The sequence below is a fragment of the Kogia breviceps genome, chromosome 1 (assembly GCF_026419965.1).
Source record: "Kogia breviceps isolate mKogBre1 chromosome 1, mKogBre1 haplotype 1, whole genome shotgun sequence".
Lineage (NCBI taxonomy): Eukaryota > Metazoa > Chordata > Mammalia > Artiodactyla > Physeteridae > Kogia > Kogia breviceps.
In genome coordinates this window covers 143,745,743-143,770,431 of record NC_081310.1, presented here as the reverse complement: position 1 = coordinate 143,770,431, position 24,689 = coordinate 143,745,743, and the positions used below count along the sequence as shown (strand labels likewise).

At 45.9% G+C, this 24,689-nt stretch overlaps 1 protein-coding gene across 4 annotated transcripts in view; it reads right to left on the bottom strand.

The window, feature by feature from the left end:
- GNG12 (G protein subunit gamma 12) overlaps positions 1-23,564 on the bottom strand; it is a 122,418-nt gene extending 98,854 nt beyond the window's left edge. Inside the window, exon 1 of one of the 4 annotated variants that reach the window (XM_067006050.1) lies at positions 23,189-23,564. The gene's annotated coding sequence lies outside the window, so the exon portion shown is untranslated. The remainder of the gene's footprint in view (positions 1-23,188) is intronic. The other 3 variants (XM_067006045.1, XM_067006041.1, XM_059075882.2) reach the window with 3 other exon arrangements.
- Between the last annotated feature and the right edge of the window lie 1,125 nt (positions 23,565-24,689).

The following is a 24,689-nucleotide window of genomic DNA, read 5'->3' as shown; positions in this document are numbered from 1 at the left end:
TACCCAGACCTCCGTTCAAATTCCAGCTCTCTGATGCCAGCAATTTAATGACGGGTAAGTTATTGAAACTTCAGTTTGCAATGCTTTGGTTTTCACCTTTGTGAAATGGGGATAGTCATATAAGGTTTTTAGCTTCAAATGGGACTGAATTTATCACACGTACCATAGTACCTGACACAGAAGAGGTAGTTACTATGATTACGTCAGTTCTCTACAATCAATCAGTGGTTCAGTTTTCAAAGTGTGGTCCCTGGACCAGCAGCATCAGCATCGACTGGCAACTGGTTAGAAATGCAATTTTCAACGCAGACGCACTGACTCACAGTACTACGTGTTTTAACAAGTCCTCCACGTGACTCTGGTGCTAAAATTTGAGAACCACTGCTCTACAGTATTGGTTTTCAACTTAAAAAATAATAAGCCGAGGAATCCCTTCTACAAAAGGTTCTTCAGAAGGTTGATTTGTGAAATATGAATATTTTTAAAAATTTATTTTTATGTATTAATTTTGTATTAATTTATTAATTTTTGACTGCATTGGGTCTTCACTGTTGCGTGTGGGTTTTCTCTAGTTGTGGTGAGCGGGGGCTACTCTTCATTGTGGTGTGTGGGCTTCTCACTGTGGTGGCTTCTCTTGTTGTGGAGCACGGGCTCTAGGCAGGCGGGCTTCAGTAGCTGTGGCACGCAGGCTCTGTAGTTGTGGCTCGCGGGCTCTAGAGCACAGGCTCAGTTGATGTGGCACACGGGCTTAGTAGTTGTGGCTCACGGGCTCTAGAGAGCAGGCTCAGTAGTTGTGGCACACGAGCTTAGTTGCTCCGTGGCATGTGGGATCTTCCCAGACCGGGGCTCGAACCCGTGTCCCTTGCATTGGCAGGCGGATTCTTAACCACTGTGGCACCAGGGAAGCCCAAAATATGAATATCTGAAACAGCTCTGAAGGTTCTGGGTAGGGAGAGCTCCGACAAGTACCCTCAGATCCTGCCTCATTCCCTGCAGCCATCCCGAGGGACCTCAGGGGCAGGAAACAGGGGTCTCTGGCTTAGTTACAGACGCTACAATTTTGGATGGCACCACGGAAATCATTAAAAGACTCAACATGACACTAAAGTGTTCAACCATAATCACAAGGCACACCCAGCTGCAGTAAAATAATGCTTCCCGGGGTTTCCATGGCATCGCAGCTAAGCCACTTCGCCCTGGGTCACCCCCCAGAGTCACCCTCCAACGCCGACCGCATTGCTGGCCCTACCCGGCTGCCTCATGTGCTTGGGGGCAAATTTCCCACAACTGCCAACCTAGCCACCTTTCTTTGGCCCCAGCTTCATGTTTCACTGCCTGCTACTCAGAGCAAGTTTTACTCCACTCACACCAGGCTAGAAGACCTACTTATTCTGTGGTAGCAAAAGTACATTTTATGCCTTGATCAAAATTTGGTGGCACACTTCTGAAGAGACTCGAGGCCCGCCAGTGAGCTGTGGGTATGCCAGTGGCGAATCACCACCTGGGAACAAGGTCTGAGAACCACTGATGGAGAGGCTATCACTAAGGAGCCCTGAGAGGGTTTTATCTGTTTACTGATGATTACATTCCACACGGGGCTTACATAGGCTGCCGTGAGGAAAGGAGCACAGGGAAGAGAAGCCAAGAGGGGAGCCACTTTGTTTTCTCAGATGAAACAGCTGACTATGCAGAGATAGATTAGGGAATGCCACGTTAAGCAAGATTATTAGGAAAAACTAGCACCCACTGATCAAATCAGTCATCTGTCATCAGGACAATGTCTCCCAGCTTGTATTTCACAGGGGTTGCGTGGTATTTGTCTCCACTCTGGCAATGAGGGTCACCTCGACACAGTAAATTCATCACCTGCCTCACCCTGGAGAAAAGAAAACCCACCCACGACTTGGGTCAAAGCCAAAAATATTTCCAGACACCAAAGACCACTTTGAAAAAAAAAGCTTGCAAAGGGATTTCTTCTCACTGATTTCCTACTCTAAGACTCTCCCGATATTATTGAGATGAGGGAGCAGATCAGGCATTAACTTCAGGTGACAGATGAGGAAACTGAGGCAGAGGTAGGCTAAGCACCCTTCCAAAGGTCACACTGCTGATCAGTAGAGAGCCACATATGCACACGATGAGACTATGGAGGGAGATACAATCCAAAGGTGTTTCATCCAGAAAGAGGGGGTGATTGGGCAAGGCTGACTCTCTGGGGTTGGCACAAGAGGAGGTGTACCTGAGCCACCAGAAAGGTGAGCCTCTCGCCCTGTGAGAATAAGGTAGGAGGTGAGGACAGGCCTTTTTCTCCTCCTCAAGGTCTCCAAAGCTGGACTGTCCGAGATGGTTGTCACTAGCCATATGCAGCTATAAAAATTTGAATTTGAATTCATTAAAATTAAATAAAGCAAAAAAACCCACAACTCCTCAGTTTCACTAGTTACATTTCAAGTGCTCAGGAGCCACATGTGGCCGGTGGCTACCATCCTGGACAGACTGAACATTTCCTTCCTGCAGAAAGTCCTACTGCACAGAGCTGCTCTAAAGACACACTTATGACAGGTGTGTAGCTGGGTAGACCAGGCAGCCGGACCTGGAACCAAGAGTCCCGGGGGGGTGTCACCAATTAGTTTTACAAACTCAGGCCAATCTCTGGCCCTCAGTTTCCTCGTTTGTAAGAAGCAGGAGTTGTGCTCCATGATCACCATGGCCCATTTCCACTGTAACCTTCCTTAATTCTGTACCTAAAACTCCCGATGGTAGGCTCCTAACTCTCCCCACCCTTCTTTCCTAGGACCTCCTGGCTGAGCCTTTATCAAATTAAAGCAAGAGGACAATGCACCTGGACTTAATGATTTCTTGTAGAAGCACAGTCACGGAATGAGAATTAAACAACATCCTTCTAATTACTTCAAGGGTTAACGGGAGAAATGGCCACAAGAACAGTCTCTCCAAATGTTCCCCAGGAATAACTGCTGAAGATACTCAGGAATCTGTCTCCAGTGTCCCTCACATAAGGACGTACATGACAAATCTGTTGGCGTTTAGGGCCAGAAAAAAAGCATATTTCTCCAGAAAACTCCAGAAAACATTTCATTTCACCACAGAATGAAAACCACATTGTTCCCTCTGACTTGGGGGGAGCTGGTGGTGAGGTATTGGCTTCTCAGAGGAACAGACGATTGGGGTCCTTCTGCCCAGCACCTGGATCAATGATGTCTCTTGCACAGAGCCCCTGACAGCTTCTGGCTGTAGCTCTGCCCCACTGACTATACAGTTTCAACAGAGGTCGCATCTAACACTTTTTGAAAGTACAGTTGGAATTACAACACGTTTGAAAAATAAATAGCTTAATGATCTTCCCACTATACTATATCGTAGAAATATAAATTTGGAGTACTGTGAGAATTAAAAACATGGACTTCAAATCATCGGGCTGAACAGAATTACCTATTCTGGCAGAATTCTCAAAAGGCTGCCCTGGGAGAACTTTAACACCCTCCTTCCTACCACTGTCTCCATCAGACCTTCCAATTAGATTAATTAAACTCCAATTGATTAAAAGAACAATGGCAAACATTTATTGGGCGTCTAGTTTACTCAGTGTCAGGCAAAGGTCTATGCACTTTATATATATTAACTTACTTACGCCTCACAATAACTCCAGGAAGAAGGTGCAGTATCACCGCCATCTTCCAGGAGAGGAAACTGAGGCACTGAAAGGTGAAGTAACTTGTTTAAGGACACAGAGTAGCAAGTGACAGAGCTGGGATTAGTCTCTGCCAGTCAGGCTCCTCCTCTCTGCCACTGCAGGAACCCTTTTTTCAATATGGACAGTAAACACTGTCTCACTTTATAAAGTATTAATTTTAAAACATCTTTAGAAAACATTACAAAAACATGCAAAGTAAAAAAAAAAAATCGTTCTTGTTTAGCAAACACAACTTCCAGATTTGTCCCCTCATACCCCTTGTAGCCTGCCAGCCCTGCGCCTTTCCTGTTTAGAAATTCTGGAGAACGCCAACACTTTAATTCTGTCGCTTTTCCAACACTTACTCTAAACTTCCTCAGCATTGTTTTCTGGTGAAATAACCAAAACGCATGCATTCAATGCAATCGTCAACCAAAAGCCTATTAACAATCAGCAAAGCTGTTCCTACCTATTACAACGCCATATTTAACAAGGGCAAGTCACAGATAATAAAGACAATTGAGCTGAGAACTGATAATTCCAGTCTTTGCAGCTGTCATGAGTCAGTTTAAAAACAAATTCACATGAGTGATTGCTGGGCTCTTTATAAACATGGTACCTGCCAGGAAGCAGTTCCACTTTCTCTTCTCTGGACTTTCTGTCCTCCCATAGATGCTGACTTCGTTAAGCCTCAGGTTTTACAATGCTTTTATGTTTTATATGCTTCTCAGGACAATCTTCTGTGGACGATAAAAGTAAAGTCTCTGAAAGGTACTAGAAAATTAACACTTAAGGAGTTAAGTGCGTTTTTTGGTGTTGTTGCTATTTTTTTTTTTTTTTTTTTAGTACCAGAGATCAGCATGGTATAGTCTAACAGAAACAGGTTTGAATTCTGGCTTTGTTCCTCATAAGCTGCATAGCCTTGGACAAATTACTGAACCTCTCTGAGCTGTGGTTTCCTCTTCCGTAAAGTGAACTAATTATACTTCCTTTATAAGGTTGTAACACTTGGTCAAAAGCAGGCACACAAGAATGTTACTTCCCTCTCCTTCTCATCCTCAAAGCTGTAAAAAGTGAAGTTAGTTTCAAAACCAAGTGGCACTCCTGAGATTCCATTTTTCATTTTAATTTGGCACGTGACCATAAAAGTTCCCGAGGGACTCTCACTTTCAGATGCTTCTGGAAAGCATTACCATACGGAAGGCTTCTAGCTCTCAAGGGGGAATGGGGAAATCTATGCGGAATGGACATTCAACCCGAAAAAACCTCTCTCTCAAAATGAAATTGTATTTGTATCCAGCAAAATAAATCCACAAATCATTTCTATGAATGTGAATTTTACAGGTCACCTTCCCTCACAATTTCTCCTTTACTAAATCCCTGATAAAAATAGAATATGCTGGGCTTCCCTGGTGGCGCAGTGGTTGAGAATCCGCCTGACGATGCAGGGGACACGGGTTTGTGCCCCGGTCCGGGAAGATCCCACGTGCCGCGGAGCGGCTGGGCCCGTGAGCCATGGCCGCTGAGCCTGTGCGTCCGGAGCCTGTGCTCCACAACGGGAGAGGCCGTACCACAAAAAAAAAAAAAAAAAAAAAAGAATATGCTACTGGACATAAAGCAGAATGAACACTGATCATTAAAGCCATTTCTAGTCAAAAGTCAAGAGCCTGCAACATGCCCCTCAAAAACACTAAATTGTTCCTAGGCTCCATGTGACGAACCTGGCCATGAGTAATACATGTTGAACATGACTCGTGAGTAACATGAGTTGAGCGGATTCCCTTTCTCCAGAAAACTATCCATGGGGTGGTGTGATTTGCCACAGAGAGAGAGGCCTAGACCGAGAGCCCTCTTGCACCCAGAGTTGCCATGCTCTTCCACTGTGGATGACTGTGTCCAAATGGGAATGGTGACACTGTCCCTTCAAGGACACTCCTTTTTGTTTTCACCTAACAGGATACACCAATAATTTGTTCAGAAGTGGGAAGAGCTGGATTAGACAGCTCAAGGGTACAGCTCAGCGTGTTTCAAGGAAGGGGCTCTGTGAGCCGATGTGGAAGGGGCTCTGTGAGCCGATGTGGAGAGAGGATTTATCGCCAAGGCTGCTCCCAGACCCCATAATTAGATGAGGAAATGAGCCAGAAGCCGTAAGACTCACTGGCGGCCAAGTCACGGCTTCTCCTCGCGTCAATCATCTGCACTGCACAGAACCAGCCTCACCTCGGGCATCAAGAAGGCCACCCTCGGGGCACCCCTCCCAACCCTTCACTGTGCACTTGGGGCCGCCTGGGAGCTTTACAGGAATGGCCACCCTTGGGCCCCATGCCCGCGGGGCTGACTTCACAGGTCTGGGCGCAGCCAGGGCTCTCTCATTGTCAAAAATCACTCTCCAGCTGATCCCAATATGCAGACAAGTCTGCAAACCATGACCCTGGGCTCTTCTGCTTTCCAGGCTACCTGTGCCACTAGATCCTATTCCCTCTGAGAATTCTTTTCCTTTTTTTTTTTCTAATGAAAGAATAAAAAAGAAACGTATGAAGTCATAAATTTTAAACTTTTCTCAAGAAAGTTTGAGGTCAGAGTCCTCGTTGTGAATTCACCACTCTGCCCTGCCTCCATAATAAAGACTACAACCTAATCAAGTGATTAGAGCACAGAACGTATTCCTCAGCATAGTGTAAAGGGTGCCCCTTTCATAGAGGGCGTGAAGGGAGGTGCATCAAGATGTTTCTGGAGGGAAAAAGAAGTCTGAGAAAGCTTCACTGCCTTTGGATATCCTTACAAGAGTTTTCCCAAGCCTCCAACCTCTTGACTTCACTGGGCTCCTCCTTGACACATCCCTGTAGCCTTGTTACAAATCACTCACTCTTAGACAAGGCCCTCCCTCTCTCCTCCATTCTCCAGAAGCCTCATGCCTGCCACAGGCTGCCTCTGTCCCCCATCTCCACCCCAGGTTTCCAGGTGGACGCTCACTGCCAAGGGTGTGACCCATAAATACCACTGGGGCAGCAGTGAGCGAGATGGGTGGGGAGAGAGGGTGTGTCTAGAGGTCTCTCCAGGCCTGGCTCCTGCCTACTCAGCCATCCTGATACAGGTGGGACCAGGTGATAGGAGCTTCTGAGTCTGGCCAACAGCCAGACATACCCCCAGCTCACAGGGTGGATTTGACAAGGCAGCACAAAACAGGAAAACAAGAGATGTAAGGTTCTAATCTCACCTCTGCCCTTCACTAGCCCCCTGACCTTAGGCAAGTAACAGGAACTTTAGAAAGACCCTCAGTTTCCCCATCTGCAAAGTGGAAACTAATGTTTGCCCAGTGTTTTAGTCCATTCAGGCTGCTATAACAAAAATGCCATACACTGGGTGTCTTAAACAACAAACATTTATTTCTTACAGTTCTGGAGGCTGAAAGTCCAAGATCAAGTTTCCGGTAGATTCAGTGTCTGGTGAGAGCCTACTTCCAGGTTCACAGATGGCCATCCTCTCACTGTGTCCTCATATGGTGGAAGGGGCAAGGCAGCTCTCTGGGGCTTCTTCTATAAGTGCAGTAATCCTATTCCTCCACACTCATGACCTAATTACCACCCAAAGGCCCCTCCTCCTAATATCCTCATACTGTGGGGATTAGGATTTCAACCTACAAATTTTGGGAGGACATAAACATTCAGTCCATAACAACCAGACGCTTCACAAAGCTTTTTGACAACTAGTGCTCAAATTTAAACACAATATAAATTCTCTAAATATTCACTGAGTCTTCTATGAGTTGAACGTTGTCTGCCACTGGCAACAGACAGAGGAAAAAATGTCACTGGCTTCAAGAGGTACAGTACATTCTGGAGGGGAGGCAGAGATATGCAGGTAAAACTATACAATTCATTGTAATAATCAGTGTGCTGGTTGAAAAGCCTGCCACAGGAAACCCAGACAAGGGAAAATTTAAATATGTCCCTGAGATAGGGGTAGGAAGGGGAGGGGAATAAAGGTAACCGCAAGAGTGATAACATCTAACATTTATGGAGCTGTATATGTCAGGCTCGGTTCTAAACACATTATGTATATAATAATTTCAGGCGAGCCTCAAAACAGTCTTGTGAGGTAGACTGGTACTGCTATCCCCATTTTACAGATGAGGAATCTGAAGTTCAGAGAGTGCTATGGTTTGAATGCGTCTCCTCAAAATTCAATTTGAAATCCTAAACCCAATGTAATAGTGTTTGGGGGTGGGGCCTTGGAAGGTGATTAGGTCATGAGGGTGAAGTCTTCATAAATGGGATTGGTGCCCTTATAAAAGAGACCCCATACAAGTAATATAATATTCTCTAGTTCCATCCATTTTGCTGCAAATGGCAATATTTTATTCTTTTTTATGGCTGAGTAATACTCCCGTGTGTGTGTGTGTGTGTGTGTGTGTGTGTGTGTACATTACACCTTCTTAAGCCAATCATCACAATACTGTAAATCTATACGTCAATAAAAATTAAATAGACCCCACACAGTGAGAAGACTGCTGTCTATGAACCCAGAAGTAGGCTCTCATCAGACACTGAACCTGCAGGTGTCTTGATCTTGGACTTTCCAGCCTCCAGAACTCTGAGAAATAAATTTTCAACATTTATAAGCCACTCAGTCTATGGTATTTTGTTATAGCAGCCTGACAGACGGAGAGTCAGTCATTCAGAGTCACATGACTAGTGAGTGGTAGATCTGGGCTTTGGGCCTGGGCTTGACCTCAGGACCTGGATCTTCAGTTTTTGATGACACTTCCTCCATTGTACCTGTGAAACCATATCCCAGCTCCCAAGTCATTGCCCGGCCAAGGGAAAGTCAGACACACCTTCCTCTGTACCTCACACTTCTTTATTCACACAGCTCTCTAACCCTCCCATCCTACTGTCATTGTTTATGTGTCTGTTCACACGTGTCCCATCCCCACCCCATTAGTTTGGTGGTCCTTAAGGGCAGGAGCAGAGTGCATCAAGTGCCTCATAAACAGTTGGTATTTAATAAATGTTTTCTTAATGGGTGAAAGAAAGAACAAAATTATTCTAGGTTTCAAAACACAGGCAAAAACTCACTGGATAGTTGGAGGGAAACTTCCTCAAAGTAGAGGCAGTATCTTACTCACTCTTATATCCCCAGAACCTAGCACTTATAGGTGCTGCATAAATGTGTAATAAACTCTGGGCAGAGGACACAGTGTGAAGAAATCCAGAGAGATTTAAGGCTACACGGTGAATATGGGTAACCTGGCCAGGACGAATCAACTAGCTGGGGTGTGTGGGAACAGGGAAGTGTTTTTCAAACTATCCTTGGTGAAAGATCAGCTTTTCGGTTTTATTTCTAATTCACCATGGACCAATACTTTTATAAGATGCAATTAAAAAGAAGTGATAGAAAAATGAAATATAAAATGCAAGCCAAATTTTTCATTAGATTCAAGAGATGTAAAACTTGCTATGAAAATGTCTCAATGTGTTCTCTCCATGTGGGTACTTACCTAGTGTCTGATCATTAGCGAAGAGTCTGTCCGCAGAGCAAGCTTTGTGTGGCACGGAGAGGGTGGGAGGGTGAGGTGCAGAGCAGTAGGTAGGGAAGGTGAGCTACAGTCGTGGTATCAAGGACTGTGGGTTAATAATGTTCATGGAGGGCTTTGTGTGTGCCAGGCACTGTCCTAAGTGCTCCATGCATATAACTCCTTTAAATTCCACAACCTGTGAGGTTGGTGCTATTATTACACCCATTTTAGAGGTGGGGACACTGAGGCACAAGGCAACTAAATAACTCTTCCAAGATTCCAGAGCATGTAAGAAGCACAGGCAGCCTTGAACCTGTACAGTGTGAACCCTTAACCACTAGCCTGTGATGCCTTTGGGGAGCTGCCAGACAGGCAGTGACACATTCAAACCCATGTTCTAGAAAAATCACCCTGCGGGCGGTGTGCAGGGGAAAGGTCAGTTAGGAAGCCACGGTGACAATCTGGATGAGAGGCAGTGGGGCTAGAGGAGAGCAGACCAGGCACGTGGACTAGTTTGGAAGTAGATGTGGCAGGCTATGGTGGAGGCCAGGGGTATCTGAGCTGGAGGGAGGGGAAGAGGAGGGAGGGGAAGAGGAGGGAGGGGTTTCGGAGGACTCAGGGGTCCAGAGCTTGGCATCCTGGGTGGATGGAGATGTCTACAGACTTAAAGAAGGCAGGAAGAAAAGCAGGCTTTGAGGGCAAGATGATGAGGTTGGTTTTCAAGAATGTCTACCTGAATCTGAAGAGCCTAAGATAATCTGCAGTTGTGTCTTGGGAAAATTCTGCAGACTGCAATCTGAGAGTAGTTTACTGCATTCAGGTAGCTGCTATTTTTACTCCAGTTCTGCTAAACCACTCTCCTCCTCTTCTCCCTTCCCCTTTGCCCCAGTTACACTTAAAATAGTTAAAAAAGCAGAAATTCCCCAATGCTGACTCTCCTCCCTTTGAAAGCCACACACAGTCTATAAAAGCGTTCTGGTCACCAATTCCAATTTGTGGCGGAGGCTTCCACACTACCAAGCAATTCTTGACAGCAGCTGAGTGTCCTACAGTTCAACTCAATTCTGACATACCTACCTGGAGATAGCATCGGATTCCACAGGTTAAGGGCCCAGAGCGGCTCACAGAACTTAGAGAAACATTATACTTACTAGATCACTAGGTTTATTATAGAAGGATGTAACTCAGGAAGAGCCAGACGGAAGAGATGCAGAGGGCAAGGTGCAGGGAAAGGGCACGGAGCGTCCATGCCCTCTTGGAGAGGACCACTTTTCCCATACCTCCACTTGTTCATCAACCGGAAGCTTTCCTAACCCCGTCCTTTTGAGTTTTTATGGAGGGCTCATTACATAGCTATGACTGATTACATCACTGGTCATGGGTGACTGATTCAACCTTCAGCCCTTCTCCCTGCCCTGGAGGTCTGAGGGGTGGGACCAAAAGTTCCACCCTTCTAATCACATGGTTGAGTACCGGGAAAACAGCCCTCATCCTTAGGTGTAGTCCCAAAGTCAACTCAATAACAGAAAAAAAGACACCTTTATTGCTCTCATCACTTGGGAAATTCCAAAGGTTTCAGGAGTTTTGTGACAGGAACTATACAAAGATCGTATATATATTTCTCATTGTAAATCACAATATTGTTCATAGCTGTATCCTCCTCACAGAGTAGGTAACTGATAAAATACCTGTTGCATGAAAAAAGATCATTTTTGTGTTTACTGAAAACTGAAAAAAAGGATGAAGAGGGATGACCTTTCTCCTTGATAAGCTAAATAGTTAATAGTAAAGAAACATCTGAGTACAAGAGAGACATATCTCAGGGCAATGCCTCTTCCCCTGTGTTCCTTTCCCTTTCAGGAGGCCACCGCCTCCAGCCCTCACACCTGGTGGACACCAGGAGAGGTAATATGGTGCCACAAAGAGCACTGACTGCAGAGCCAGCAGACCTGGATTCAAAGCAAGATGCCACCACCACTTACTACTGCTGAGTTCCTAAGCAGTATTCAACTTCCCTGAACCTGCTTCCCCACCTGTAAGCGGAGCCAGTACTGCCTACCTCAGAGGGCTACTGCAAGGCCTGAGAAAGTGTGTAAAGGTCCTAGCACATGTCGGCACATAGATGTCACTCAAGGAGTAACTATCACCATCACTGTCATCAAATTAGCTGCCCGCACACTACACTCCCTCAATTAGTGTTTGTCAAGTGCATCTAATTGGGAGAATAACTTCAACTGAAGTTAAAGGTGATGGGTATTATACGAGCACTATGCTCATACCATTAATTATAATAATAGTTAATGCCTGAGCACTTACTATTGACACTCTGAATGCTTTACATACATTAGTCGCTCTTTAATTTTTAAACCAAAGATAGTATTTAATCAATTCTAAGAAACATATTCTGTTCACATTTTAACATCCCTGATACTAGGATGACTGTAGTAGTCAGAATGGCACCCCAAAGATGTCCCTGCCCTAATCCCTGAAACCTATGAATATGTGATGTTACACAGCAAAAAGGACTTTGCAGATGTAGTTAAGGGAGAGTAGGCTGGAATATCCAGGTGGGCCCAATCGAAGCAAATGAGCCCTAAAAGCAGAGAACTCTCTCTGGCTTGAAGCAGAGGGATGGAGGAGAGGGGGGCCTCAAAGAGATTCCAGGCATGAGAAGGACTCATCATGCTGTTGCTGGCTCTGAGATGTAGGGTCCAAGTGCAAGGACCCAAGAGAGGTCTCTGAGAGCTGAGGGTGGCCCCCCACTGACAGCCATCAATGAGGCAAGAACCTCAATCCTACAACTGCAAGGAACTGGATTCTACAAACAACCTGAATGACCCCGCAAATGGATTCTTCCCAGAACCTCCCAATAAGATTTCGGACTTGTAAAACCCAGAGCAGAGAAACCAGCTAAAACCATGATGACTTTTGATGTCAGAATTGTGAGATAATACATGTGTGTTGCTTTAAGTGGCTAAATTTGTGGTAATCTGTTATGGCAGCCATAGAAAACGAATACATTCTTAGGATTAATGGGAGCTACAGCTGAATTGGCAGCAATTTCCTTTTTCTTTCTTAGTGGCTCGTAGAATAACGGCACATCTCATAATTGATGGCACCTTAGATTTGTTGAAATATGGTGTCATTACCTTTATTTTGCAAATGGGAAGGCAGAGGCTCTTCGAGGTCAGGTGACTTGCCCAGGTGAATCAGACTGCAAGCCTGAGCTCTTAAGCCATCATGCACACCGTCAGAGAGTGCACAAGGGCTGGAGCATCCTGCCCAAAGGCCAGGGAATGGCTAACGTGACCCCCAGCCCAGGCCCCTGTCTAACATGGGATCCCTAACATGGTTGACCACAAAGACCCAGCCAGGTCCAGAAGGCAGCTACCCTCCGCAGCATTCATTTATCCATTGATGGAGCACTCCAAGGTGCTAGATACCCTTCTAGGTCCTGGGCTAGAACAACAGACCAAGAGCCTGTTCTTACAGAGCTGAGACTATAGTGCAGGAGCTCAACACTACAGCGACAGGAGCACTGGAAGGAAAACAAAGCATCCAGAGAGCTGAAAACCCAACTTCACAAGGTAATAATCCACACATTTTGGAGCTCAAAAGAGAGCACTGGGGTGGAAGATCATAACGTCCTTTCTAGAGATTTCATGGGTCTCTGGCTAAATGTGGGAACTCTGAGAAGGAGAATTTGTTGTGATGCTGGGGTTTTCTTGGTTTTGCTTTGTTTTTTTTCTCTCTTTTTTTTTTTTTTTTGATGGAGATGGAGGCTAACTTTATACAGGACTGCCTCATATGAATTTCTAAAAGCAAAAAATAAGCCACACACAGTCATCTTTTCCCTCAATCAAAATTTCTCTTTCAGTGGATTTCATTTTTAAAAAGATGAAAATTAATTTTATATTAAAAAATCATCCCAAGAGCTGACTGAAAGAGCACCTCACAAAGAAAGATGATCCTGTGGAACTCCAACCCTGCACCCTTCGTCGAATCCTGAACTCTGTCCAGTCTCTTTACCTTGGAGACTACCTATAGTAGTCAGAATGGCTACTCTTTTCTTTCACCCTGGAAATAAGAGTAGACAGCTCTCTGATGGTTAAACCAAAGGGCACACAGGAGCCCTATTCAGCAGGTCAGCATGTACGCACACACAAAAATGTGGCATGTATGACCTTTCAGGAGATGCATATGAAAGGAAAAATCTAGATTTCTTAGAAGATCTTGCAGGAAATGCCATTGGAATTTATATATTCTCACTCTCTTGTTTTTGTTTGAGAGGGAAAAATTCTAGACTGGAAGGTCATCTTCATAATGGTTTTGGAGAAGCCCCAGTTTAATGATACCATTAGCCGAAAACTATTTATAAATCAGACATTAGCAACTGGCATAAAACCCTACTTTCCACTTTTCTCGAATTTGCACTAACAATTTGGCAGCCCACTCTACCCTTGGGCCCGAAAAGAGCGATCACATTCTTAAGTCTGTATTTTAGAGATTTTGACAGTGGTGTAGGCAAGAGGCTTAGCCTCAGGAGGAAAGGTCAATAAACGCCCACGGGGGGATCGGCAGGCCTGGACTGCCCACAGGAGAAGATGTACAAATGGCCCCAATCCTCTCACTCACTCACAATTCGAAAAATTTAACCAACCCTAATTACCATTTCTCATCAATGAGATTAGCAAAAATAAAAAGAGCTGACACCCTCCGTGCCGGTGGGGCTATGGGGAGACAGGCCATCTGATACGCTGCTGAGCAGAGGGCAAAATGAGCCAGCCCTTCCCAAGGGGCTGACAGGGCCCTGCAAGTCAGCAGTCCCGCTCCCGGGAATCAATCCTCTAGGTCCACCTGCACAAAAGCAAGATGACACCTTTATTTGTTGCAGCGCCGTGGGTAATAGTGAAAGACTGGCAACAATTCAAAGGTCCAGCCATAGGGGACAGGTCGAATAAACCATGCTATATCTACACAATGGAAAACGAGCATGCTGATAGAGATCTCCAGGACAGACTGTTAATTTTAAAAAGCAAGACACAGAAAAGTATATATAATATACCACGTTTTGTGAAAGAAGGGGGAAGCATTAAATATATACACACACACGCGCGCACACACACGCACACCCTCATCTGCTTGTATTTACAAGTTGCAACCTGTAGAGAATGTGGAAAAGACTCAGACGGGAGCAAGATTTCTCAGTGTTTACCTTTTTATATGGGGATAAACCATATAAATACATTACCAATTTTTAAAAAATGGAGAGGTTCTATAAACCATTTTTCACAGGAGTGTGAAGAATCGGAAGAAACAAAGAATTGGAAGAAACAAAGCTGAGGAGGCTTCTGGGAAACCTGAGTTGAGGCAGGTGAATTCTCACGTTGGCATCAGTAAATCAGAGGAACCTGGATCCAGAGCTCAGGAGGCGTGCATGGAGAGGTGGTCTCTGCCCTGTGTGATATCACCTGCTGGGTGTGGGTGTCCCTGAGCCCCCTGACATTTATTACAGAAGGAGGAAGTCAGAGAACTGGAGGTGAATGGGAGGCAAAGGCAGAAACGTGAGGATTCCCTCCCAGGCAGCATGCCAGGTGCATTTATTTGCTTTCTAGATTTGGACAGTAATGGCTGAAGCATGCTGCTCATCAAATATTTATGTCAAAAAAGAGGGCAAAGCATGTGCCAGAATATTCTGCTTAATTCAACAGAGATATTTCTGAAAAGTTGAGAATCCTGGAATTTTGTAAAATCAAATCATACCGTAAATGCAACAACAGGTAAGTTTGCTCTCTCAAGAAATTCTGTGAGGGACTTCCCTGGTCGTGCAGTGGTTAAGAATCCGTCTGCCAAGGCAGGGGACGTGGGCTCAATCTCAGGTCCAGGAACATCCCACGTGCCAAGGAACAACTAAGCCCATGTGCCACAACTACTGAGCCTGTGCTCTAGAGCCCTCAAGACGCAACTACTGAGCCCGTGTGCTTCAACTACTGAAGCCCGTGTGCCTAGAGCCCGTGCTCCACAACAAGAGAAGTCCGCACATCGCAATGAAGAGTAGCCCCTGCTCGCCACAACTAGAGAAAGCCCGCGCACAGCAGCAAAGACCCAACGCAGCCAAAATAAAGAACGAAAGAAATTATGTGGGAAATCCTTATTAGGAATTGTTATCTCCTGCTATTCCTGTTTTGGGAATCTGAGTTTGCCTGAAGAAAGCTGCATTTAATCAGACTAAATGGGAAAGGAGTTCACATTTCTGCACCTTTGGGCATTTTTCACAAGATGTGGCCTCTCCATAAAACAGCAGAAGGCCAAGGTCCTAAGTGCAAGCCAGCACCTCTATGCACAGAACCACCGTCTTAGCAGTTTGACCCACTAAACATGGCTGATCCTACCTGCTGTGCAGATTGCCTCTCAGGAGGAGAGCCAAGAGGAGGTTAATTCTGAGTCTGCTTTCTAAAGGATCAACTTAAAAGAGAGGCATGCAAGCAGCAGCTGGCACTACAAGGGACACAGACAAACCCCCTTCCTCAGTTGTCAGTGGCTTTAGCAACAAGGCTCCCCACTTCTTACCCTAAACTAGAAAAGTCTTTCTACACAAGAAGCAGCCACTCATAGGTAAATTCCAAAGGCTCCTACAGCCAGTGTCCTTTGTATCCTGTCCCCAAGAGGAGGGCCCACAGCTGGTCAATAAACACCATGGATCCCTCTGTCCAGTCCCAGGAGGCACCACTGCAGGAGCACCGCAGGTACCAGGCAATGCTGAGCACTTTTGTTGGTGCTGGACTCAGAGTAAACAATGCCAACGGGCCCCTCAAGTGCTGGTCTTTACCTGCCCCTTAGGAAATGATGAACTAAAGAGGAAGAAGCCTGTCACAGGGAACACGCACCACTGAATGTGCCTTTCCTAGTAGATACCATCAATTTTACCTTTTTGGTTAAAAAGAACACTGGCTCATCCACTTCACTGGCACACATTACAGAGAATGTGGTTTTATCCCTTCATTCCACTGGCATTTATTAAGTACCTACTACGTGCCAGAGTCAGCTGGCTCATGTCATTTTGAGGGTTATTGTGGCTGAAGGTGCTGGGAGAGGCAGGGCTGCTGCTGCCAGATTGTGCCTTTGGGTGACTTACGAAAAGGCCAGCCCTCCAAGTGCACCCAGACTTGCAGGCTTGATGGAGTCAGAGTGAAGTGCCCCCTCCTCCTGGCAGAGGCAGTTCTAGCCCAGGACACATAGTTTTTGGAGAGATTTGAGCCCCACTTAACTTCCTTGGCTAGCTAATCTTGTACAGTGAACAATCTGTACAAGAGTTCAAAGCAGCCCTGTCAAGAAGTCACAATCCAACTCTTCTGCTTCTTGCCCAGACATTCAACCTTCCCCTGACAACTTGTCTGAGCAGCCAATCATGACCTTACACACCCGCATGAAGCCTCATGGTCTACTGTGCAAGTCAAGGTCTAACACTGCAAAAGGTTTGGGTAGTTTAGGTACAAGACAGGCACCAAGTCTGGTGGCTTCAACACTTTTCCAATTTGCCTGAGGTTCTGGTTGAATAAACCTGGTGTGATGGTTTCATATCAATAAAGTCCTCACTATGTCTCGATAAAGTCCAAGCAGCTTTTGGATCTTGATTCCTCTTCCCATCCTTAGATTTGTTTAGCTCACACCGTGAGCCAAACTGCAATCATTTGTCTCTGAAAAGCAGGCAAACTTTGAGGTCACTGCAAGCTTGGGATCTTAGTCAAAGGGCTCCAGTGCAGTGGGGCTAAAGGTTTAACGTCCAGTGCTCAGGGACATCTTGGCTGGTAGCATCTGTAGCTAAGTAAAAGCCTGATCGTTCTATATGGGTAAAGTTAAGATTCCACTCCCATGGGCTCATGTGGGTTTGCACACAGCCATTCGGGATGAAGGCAATGCTCTCTACATGGCACGCAAGCATGGCGATGACCACTGATTCAGAGCCCACGTGGGGAGCATTTGTGATGACACCAACCCAAGTTAAACTGGACCTACGCTCCTCTTCTCAGTCAACCAAGGGGATCCTATGTCAGTTACGTGACACTGACTGCAAGAGGAATGGTAGTCTATTCTGTAAGAAAGCAAATGGAATATAAGGCCTCTGGACCCTCTGGCCCCAAAGTCACCTGCTTACAATCAATGAATGTGAAAAATTACAAAAGATTCTTAGCAACTGATTCACTAAAGCAGACCTAAAAGAAAATCTTCTTTGAGCTACTAATTCTCCAGCAGAGTTGAAAATATCAAAAGTCTTTTAACAGTCTACAACACCCTGGTTTTTATTATACAGTAATCCTCCAAAATGCAGACCCATTAAGAGAAGACAAACCCCCCCCCCCCCCGTCAGGGGATGGCAACCAGACACTCCCACCTAAGCACTTTTACGACACCCAGTAAAGCCTGACACAATAAACCAGACATTTAAGTGACACTAGAAATGATTTTCAAGAGAATCGGCACTAAATGGAATAATCCATCTAGAAATAACCTTCAGTCAAATCACCTCCGCCCTCTGGCCTGGGTCCAAAGCGCCGGGCTCACGGCTCTTCCCTTTATTCCTGAGAGAGAAGCGGGGAGACAGGACCTGTGGGTGGGAGCTGGCTCTAGAGCAGGACTCAGCTGGTGACCCCATCTCCGCTCAAGGCCCTCTTGGGGAATCCAGGCATGGGAGAGACCGACTCGACGGATCCCTTCAGGCCTGCTGGGTCTCCGAGGCAATTCTGGAAGCTTCGACTTCTCTGGCTGCAAAGGGCAAGGAGCCCGATGAGCCCAATGGCAAGGCACTGGTAATACTCCTCAGGCCGGCCATCTCACCCCCAAGAGGAGCCCCCTCCTCCTGTTTCTCTTGGTTTGAGTTATAGCTTCTAAACGAAACTTCCTCCATAAGGAAGCACTTTTAGCTGGAAGCACCTCCACTGCAGCTCCTGGCAGAGCTCTTGGTGCACAGTATATGGAGTCATAACAACTCTGGGTCACATCCTCGTCTTGCCGCTTAGGGAGCCTCAGCTTTCTCACCTGGGCTGCTGTGAGGACTGGGCAAGATCATGAATGGAAAGGGGTTAGACTGGGGCCTAGGATGCAGAAAAGCTCCATGAATGGAGTCGCACGATTGTGCTGAAGGTATATATTTTTTTTACCTATTGAACTCTCCCATTAAACTAATGGCAGGTATGTCTTCTTTGCGACTGTCTTAGAGGCCTCTGACACGCGGCAGGTGCTGTATACACACAGCTCCTGGATGCATGGCTGGGACGTGAGGGATCTGGGAAGTGACAGTTTCCATAAAGCCAAGGTTGGTGAACTGCGGCTGCAGGCAAACCCAAATTTCAAACATCTCTTAATTAGATAAACCTGCAAACTTCCAAAAGGGCCTCTCTTTTACTGCTAAATAATTCTCACATGTAACTCAAAGACCTTGATTGCTATGCAAGCTGGTGTTTTTTTCCTGCTATTTGTAGCTAATAAACCAGGTTTTACTGAGTAACTGTTACACAAATGGTTATCTTTTATTTTCTATACATGCTCATTGGTGAAAATATGGGGAGAAGTGCCACAATCCCACCATCCATTTGTCTGTACTTTCTTTTCTATGCATAAACTTTTTTTTAATTAGTTGTAAGTGTAATAATGCACTGTAACTGGGCACACCACCCTTCCCCTACTTAACCTATCCTAAGGTGGACTTCATGGATTATCGATTTCTTTTTTCAAGTTTCTAATAAGAAAGGAAAATGGGACTGAGATCTAGGAGAATTAATTTGTTGAACAAATTAACACTGCACTCCATTTCATGTTTAAAAGACATAATGACAATTGCCTGATTGTATTCTCTTACTTCTTAAGCACTGCTTGACAGGACTTTATAAAGTACTGAGCCTTTTTAGATTTGGGGGAAACATTAAAATTTCATATAGTTGTTTCCCTGTTACAAAAATAATGTATGCTCATAACATTTAGAAAATTTCAGTAAGTAATAATTTAATGTTAATTTTTGTTAAGCATAGACTATGTGTCAGGCACTGTTCTAAATGCTTTAGAGAGATTAACTCATTTATCCCTCCCAACACCTCACTGAAGCACAGAGGTATTAAGTAACTTGCCCACACGCTACACACCTAGAAGTATGAGCCTGGAATTCATCACTATGCTATGATGTTCTAAGAGAGAAAAGAATCAATAATTTATTCAATTGAGTCCTCCGCTGCTTCAGAGTATAATGTCATAGGCAAGAAATGATTCATAATAGTACTGTACCCTTTACAGTTATTTAAAAATATTATAAGCATGATCTGAGTCCCTGTGGAACAATTAGTAAACGAGAAGTCATCTGTGGCACAAGCCTCGATCCCAATTGGCCCAATCCTATTCACCTGACATGCATTAAGAAAACAACAGACACTTAAAAGGGTTTGTTTTCAAGATGGAAGCATTTTTTAAATTTTGCAAATGAGTCAATGACATGATGAGTAGATTCCCTGAATTAATGGAACACTCAGTCTCACAAAAGTTTACCATCAGTCACAACGCCTTTACAAAACGTTTATGAAATGCCGCTAGTCCTTTCCTAAACACTTTTAAAAAATATATTTATTTATTTTGGGGTCTCCGTTGCTGCGTGCAGGGCTTTCTCTAGTTGTGGCGAGCGGGGGCTACTCTTCGTTGCTGTGTGCGGGCTTCTCATTGAGGTGGCTTCCCTTGTTGAGGAGCACGGGCCCCAGGCAGCGGGCTCAGTAGTTGTGGCACACAGACTTAGTTGCTCCGCGGCATGTGGGATCTTTCTGGACCAGGGCTCGAACCCATGTCTCCTGCATTGGCAGGCGGATTCTTAACCACTGCACCACCAGGGAAGTCCCCCTAAACACTTCTTGAGGCTTATCTGTTAGCACTGTACATCAGTATGTGAAAAATAACTGTATACTCCAGGTCACATTTTTTTCATACTTTAATTAAAAATCATACTAGGTAAAAGACAGATATTTCTGTTTCTGTTTAATGTCCTACCCAGGGCTAATAAGCATGACTATTTTAAATATAAATTCTCTTCAAATTTAAAATGAGTAACGAAAGGATTGCCTGGCTCTAAAAATATTATACGACTGTAACTTCACACTAAAAGCACATTAAAACTGTTACTCCAGTAATCATAATTATTCATACCGCTGTGGTAGAAACATGACACACATATGTAAACAATATTTTAGATATTTTAGACAGATGGATAGATATCTTGCTCTATATATCTATAAAACCAGGTAACTTCTTTGGAATTTAATTGCTCTAGCATTCCAGAAGCTTTATCTATCTACCTACCTATCTACCTATCTATCCATCTATCTATAAAATCAGGTACCTTCTTTACCTGATTTATTTGCTCTATCCAGTGTTTCCAGAAGGTTCAAACTGCCATCTTTTCATTTATCCGATAGTCGGCTGCTGGTCAGTAGATAAAATATCTAATATTTCTGAACATTATCTGCATATTAGGTGCAAAATGTTTTCCAAAGACTGTTTCATATACTTTCATAAAAGCCCTCAAGATAGAGTCCACTATCATCCTCATTTTACATATCAGACTGAAAACGGTTAAATAACTAATATTCCCATCCACATCTGTCCAACACCAAAACCATACCTCAAACCACTGTTAAGCTGCTTCTCTTCCAAATCAGACTCCAGAAAAATTTGACTTCCACAACTTGCCTCCCTAAATTAAGCTTAAGCTGACATATAAAACTTAAAAAACACCCAATAAAAATCCAACACAATAAATGACATAATTCCAAATTTGAAATTTTCTTCTCTCAGAAAGAGGTAAACAAAACTAATCTGATATTAGCTAGCCATTTCTTCAAGTGTTTCGACTAAGCAGCTTTTTGCTGTCACAACATGACGACCACCCACATCCTTCAACAAGTGACAACGTAAGCACGACACCGCAAATCTCATTGTTAGAGAGCAAGGCTTTCAAATGAGACTGGAGCTTGTGACATTGAAAATTTTTATAGTATTAATCTTTCCGGTTTCTTGTGAAACACAGAACCACATTTTAATGTATTTCTAAACAAATCTAAATGCTGTCCAGATTCAACACCTTCCTGAATTACCTGGGTTAAAAACAGTAAAAATACAACTGCTTTTTTATTTTTATAAGGCCTAAAGATGCAGCCCTTAGATTGTTCAGCATTTTTTGGACTTAAACCAGGGTTTTACGGTGTTAGTTTACCGTTAGAGAAGGCAAAGAAACTGAACGGTTGATCCCAAAGTCCTTTTATCACTGAAGTCTCTAAAACGTTTGATTACTTTAAAAAATTATGTGTGAATCATGTTTGTTTATTGAAAACAGGTCTTGCTGACACATACACTTTGTTTTTTTTGTTTTTTTTTAAGAATCAAAACAGCTCCTTACTTGAATGTGACTGTTTTGGCAACAGTTAAACGCAACCCCGTCATTCTAGCGCTGCCGGCCTTCCTGGTTCTCCTAGGTGAGGGCCGCCATCCTGCGATAATTTACACGCAAGGCTGAGAAGCACCAGCAATGGTGCAGTGTGGTGAATAGCACTTTCAAAACAAAGCCAAACTCGGCTTTTAAAGTAGAGAACACACAGACACAGTCCCTACCTCTGACAAGGTCCAAAAGATTCCTCATAGACAGTCTATTCAGACGAAGCTACAACAGCCCCAGGAAATATAAAGTGTCCACAAAGACAGTAGGGGGGGCGGGGGAGGAAACAACTGATGGGAAGGAAGCTTATCATGTGAAGTTTGCCCAACTCCACAAGGTCTAATACATTCCGGTTTGTTTCCACTCAGAGCAGCCATTAAACGTGCCCTGACACGTGGGCGCGGGGGACCTCCCTTCTCGCCGGTTTTTGGCCATTTCCTTCTCTGTGCACTTGTTTGTATACAACCTCGCCCGGACAGGGGTGACCACAAGATGACAGGCCTCGGCAGTTCCTTCACTCAGATTTCTAGTTGCCCAAAGTTTCACTCCACGGAGGGGTTTTAAGGAGAATCACGGGGTCCTTTTCGAAAGTTATGAATGGTTTAAGTCAAGTTTACAAGACACAAACAGAAGGCGAGGGACAAGTGAGTGTCGGGCGACTTCGGTGACAGCATTTTAAAATTAGCTTTAATTGATATGCCCTAGTTAAAAATTTTTTAAAAAAGGAAGTCACTCTGATCCACGCAATAAGTGTCGGGGCAGTACTTTTTTAAAAATCACGCAAGACTCACGTCTGAGTCTTGACCTCCTCATACTATCCGCAAATACAGTCTCCGGGCCACTCACTGCTCGGGGGTCCCTCGCGGGATGTGTGATCTGAGTCCACGCTGTGACCCGCTATTTCCCCGCCAGACCCCCAGCGCCGAGAGGGTTCCAGGTCTGCGCACACGCCGCTCAGTCGCCAGAAAGAACGGAAGAAAGTAGGGAAGAGGGGCGTGGCGCCCCGGTCTCCCCAGTTGTCCGCCCTCCTCCCGAACCTGGCACCACCGCAAGCACGAGCGGGGAACGCCGGAGCCTCCCAGCCCCAACCCGGTGCCGGGCGCACGGCCGCGGGCAGACCAGGAAGCAAGCGAGCGAGCTGGGAGACCTATCCTCCCACTCCCGCCCTCGTCCCGGGGGCCGCGTCCCCAGCCCAAGCCCCGCAGGGCCCCTGGCTTCCTGCGCCCTCCGACCGCCGCCCGTCGAGGGCGAGAGCGCCGTCTGTCTCCGGGTCTCGGCGTCCCTTGCCCTCCCTCCCCCATCCCGGTCTCCGGCGCCCAGTGCCCCGACCAGTCCCCGCCCTCCGGGACACTCTTTCCTCCTTCCTTCCTTCCTTCCTCCGTTCCCTCCCTCCATCTCGCTTCCCAGCACCGGGAACTCGGAGGCGGCTCCCGAACTGGCCAGCCGACGCCTCGCGCTGCGCCCCTGTCCCCTCGGGGACCGGACCCGCCACCTGCGCCCGCCGCTCGGTGCTCACTCGCCTGCCGGTGCGCTGCCCCTGCCGACACCGCCGCTGCCGGGGACTCTGTCTCTAAGGGCTCCAGGAGACGACTCCGACCTCTCCTCCTCCTCCTGCTCCTCCGGGCGGGCGCCGGCTCCGCCTCGCTCGGGTAGGCGGGGCGGACAGCCCGACGGGCGGGGCGGCGGCAGCCTCGGACTCCTTCCTCCCGGCCCGGCCCTCCTCCCTCCTGCCCAGACGCCCTGGCTGTTCCCTGGTTCGGCCGCCGAACCTGTGTCAGGTCTGGGCCGGCAGGGGGGAAAAGTCGGGAGCATTGAAGTCCTGCAAACGTCTGGCCGCCTTGGCCACCCCCAATTTCCCTTCCCCGACTTCCCCGAAGCCTTGGAAGTTCAAAGATTCTGGGGCCGCCCCACTTCACAGCCCTCCACCGGGTCGCTCTGACCCCTGAGAATTTTCCTTCGCGTGCGAACGCTCGAACGCTGGGCAACTCTTAAGCGTGCCGTCCCTTGGGCCGCCAATATGCACGCCGCCAACCCCCTACACAAAAGTTAGGCTCTGCTCCAGGAATTTCTTAAGAAAACAGTCACAGTAAAATTTAAAGGGCCCTGGGGCCACAGAGAGATTTTGCTTTCCAGAAAATGGATCTATAACTGCGAATTGTTTAATTTTTAGTACATCCATTCATCATGCACTTCCCCTCCATCTCTCGCCGTGAGATTTGTGTTACCGAACGCCCAGTACCTGGTAGAGTTCTGCTTAATGAACGGATTCAGGGTGGGGTAGTTTGAAAAGCCACTTCTGTTTCCACAGACTTCTGACTATTGGCATATACAGCCATTCAATGAACACTCATTGAGCACCTGCTGTGTGCCAAGCATTGCAATAATGGTGATTGGAGAGACACAAAGATGAATCAGACGGGGGACTCACCCTCAAAAAGTCCAGAAAGAGTCAAAAAGTTGGATGTGCAGAAATCTTACCACTCAGGGGACTTCTTGCAGGTTTCTAGGTATCTGCTTTCTTGTTTAACAGGGTGGAGATAAAAGAGAAGAGAAGGCCAAAGTAGCTCACTTAAAACCAGTGTGGGCAGAATCCAGACTTCAAATGGAGTCTTAAAGCATTGGTGAAGGATGTCTGTGAGTTGAGTTTCACCAACTGAGGAGAAGTGAGGCCTAGGGAAGCCAGGAGCCAAGGATTGCAGTGAGGACATTATCTTCACTCTTTCTTCCCTCCTGACCCCTGCTCAAGTATCATTCTCGGTGAAATCTTTTGACCAGGCTGTAGAAGGGGTACTGCGGGTATAGGAAGTCTGTGGTTGGATGCTTTGCCCCAGGACTGTGATTCTTGCAACCTGTGGATGGCGGTAGCTGTTGGTGTGCAAGCCACAGGCTGCCAGGGGAGCTCTTTATTCCCCACTTGGTACAGTGATAGGAAATGCTTGACTGATTCACAGACACTGACAGTTCCAGGAATACATTCTAAACAGAGCAGCCTGATGCCAGCTGGGACTGAGACCATC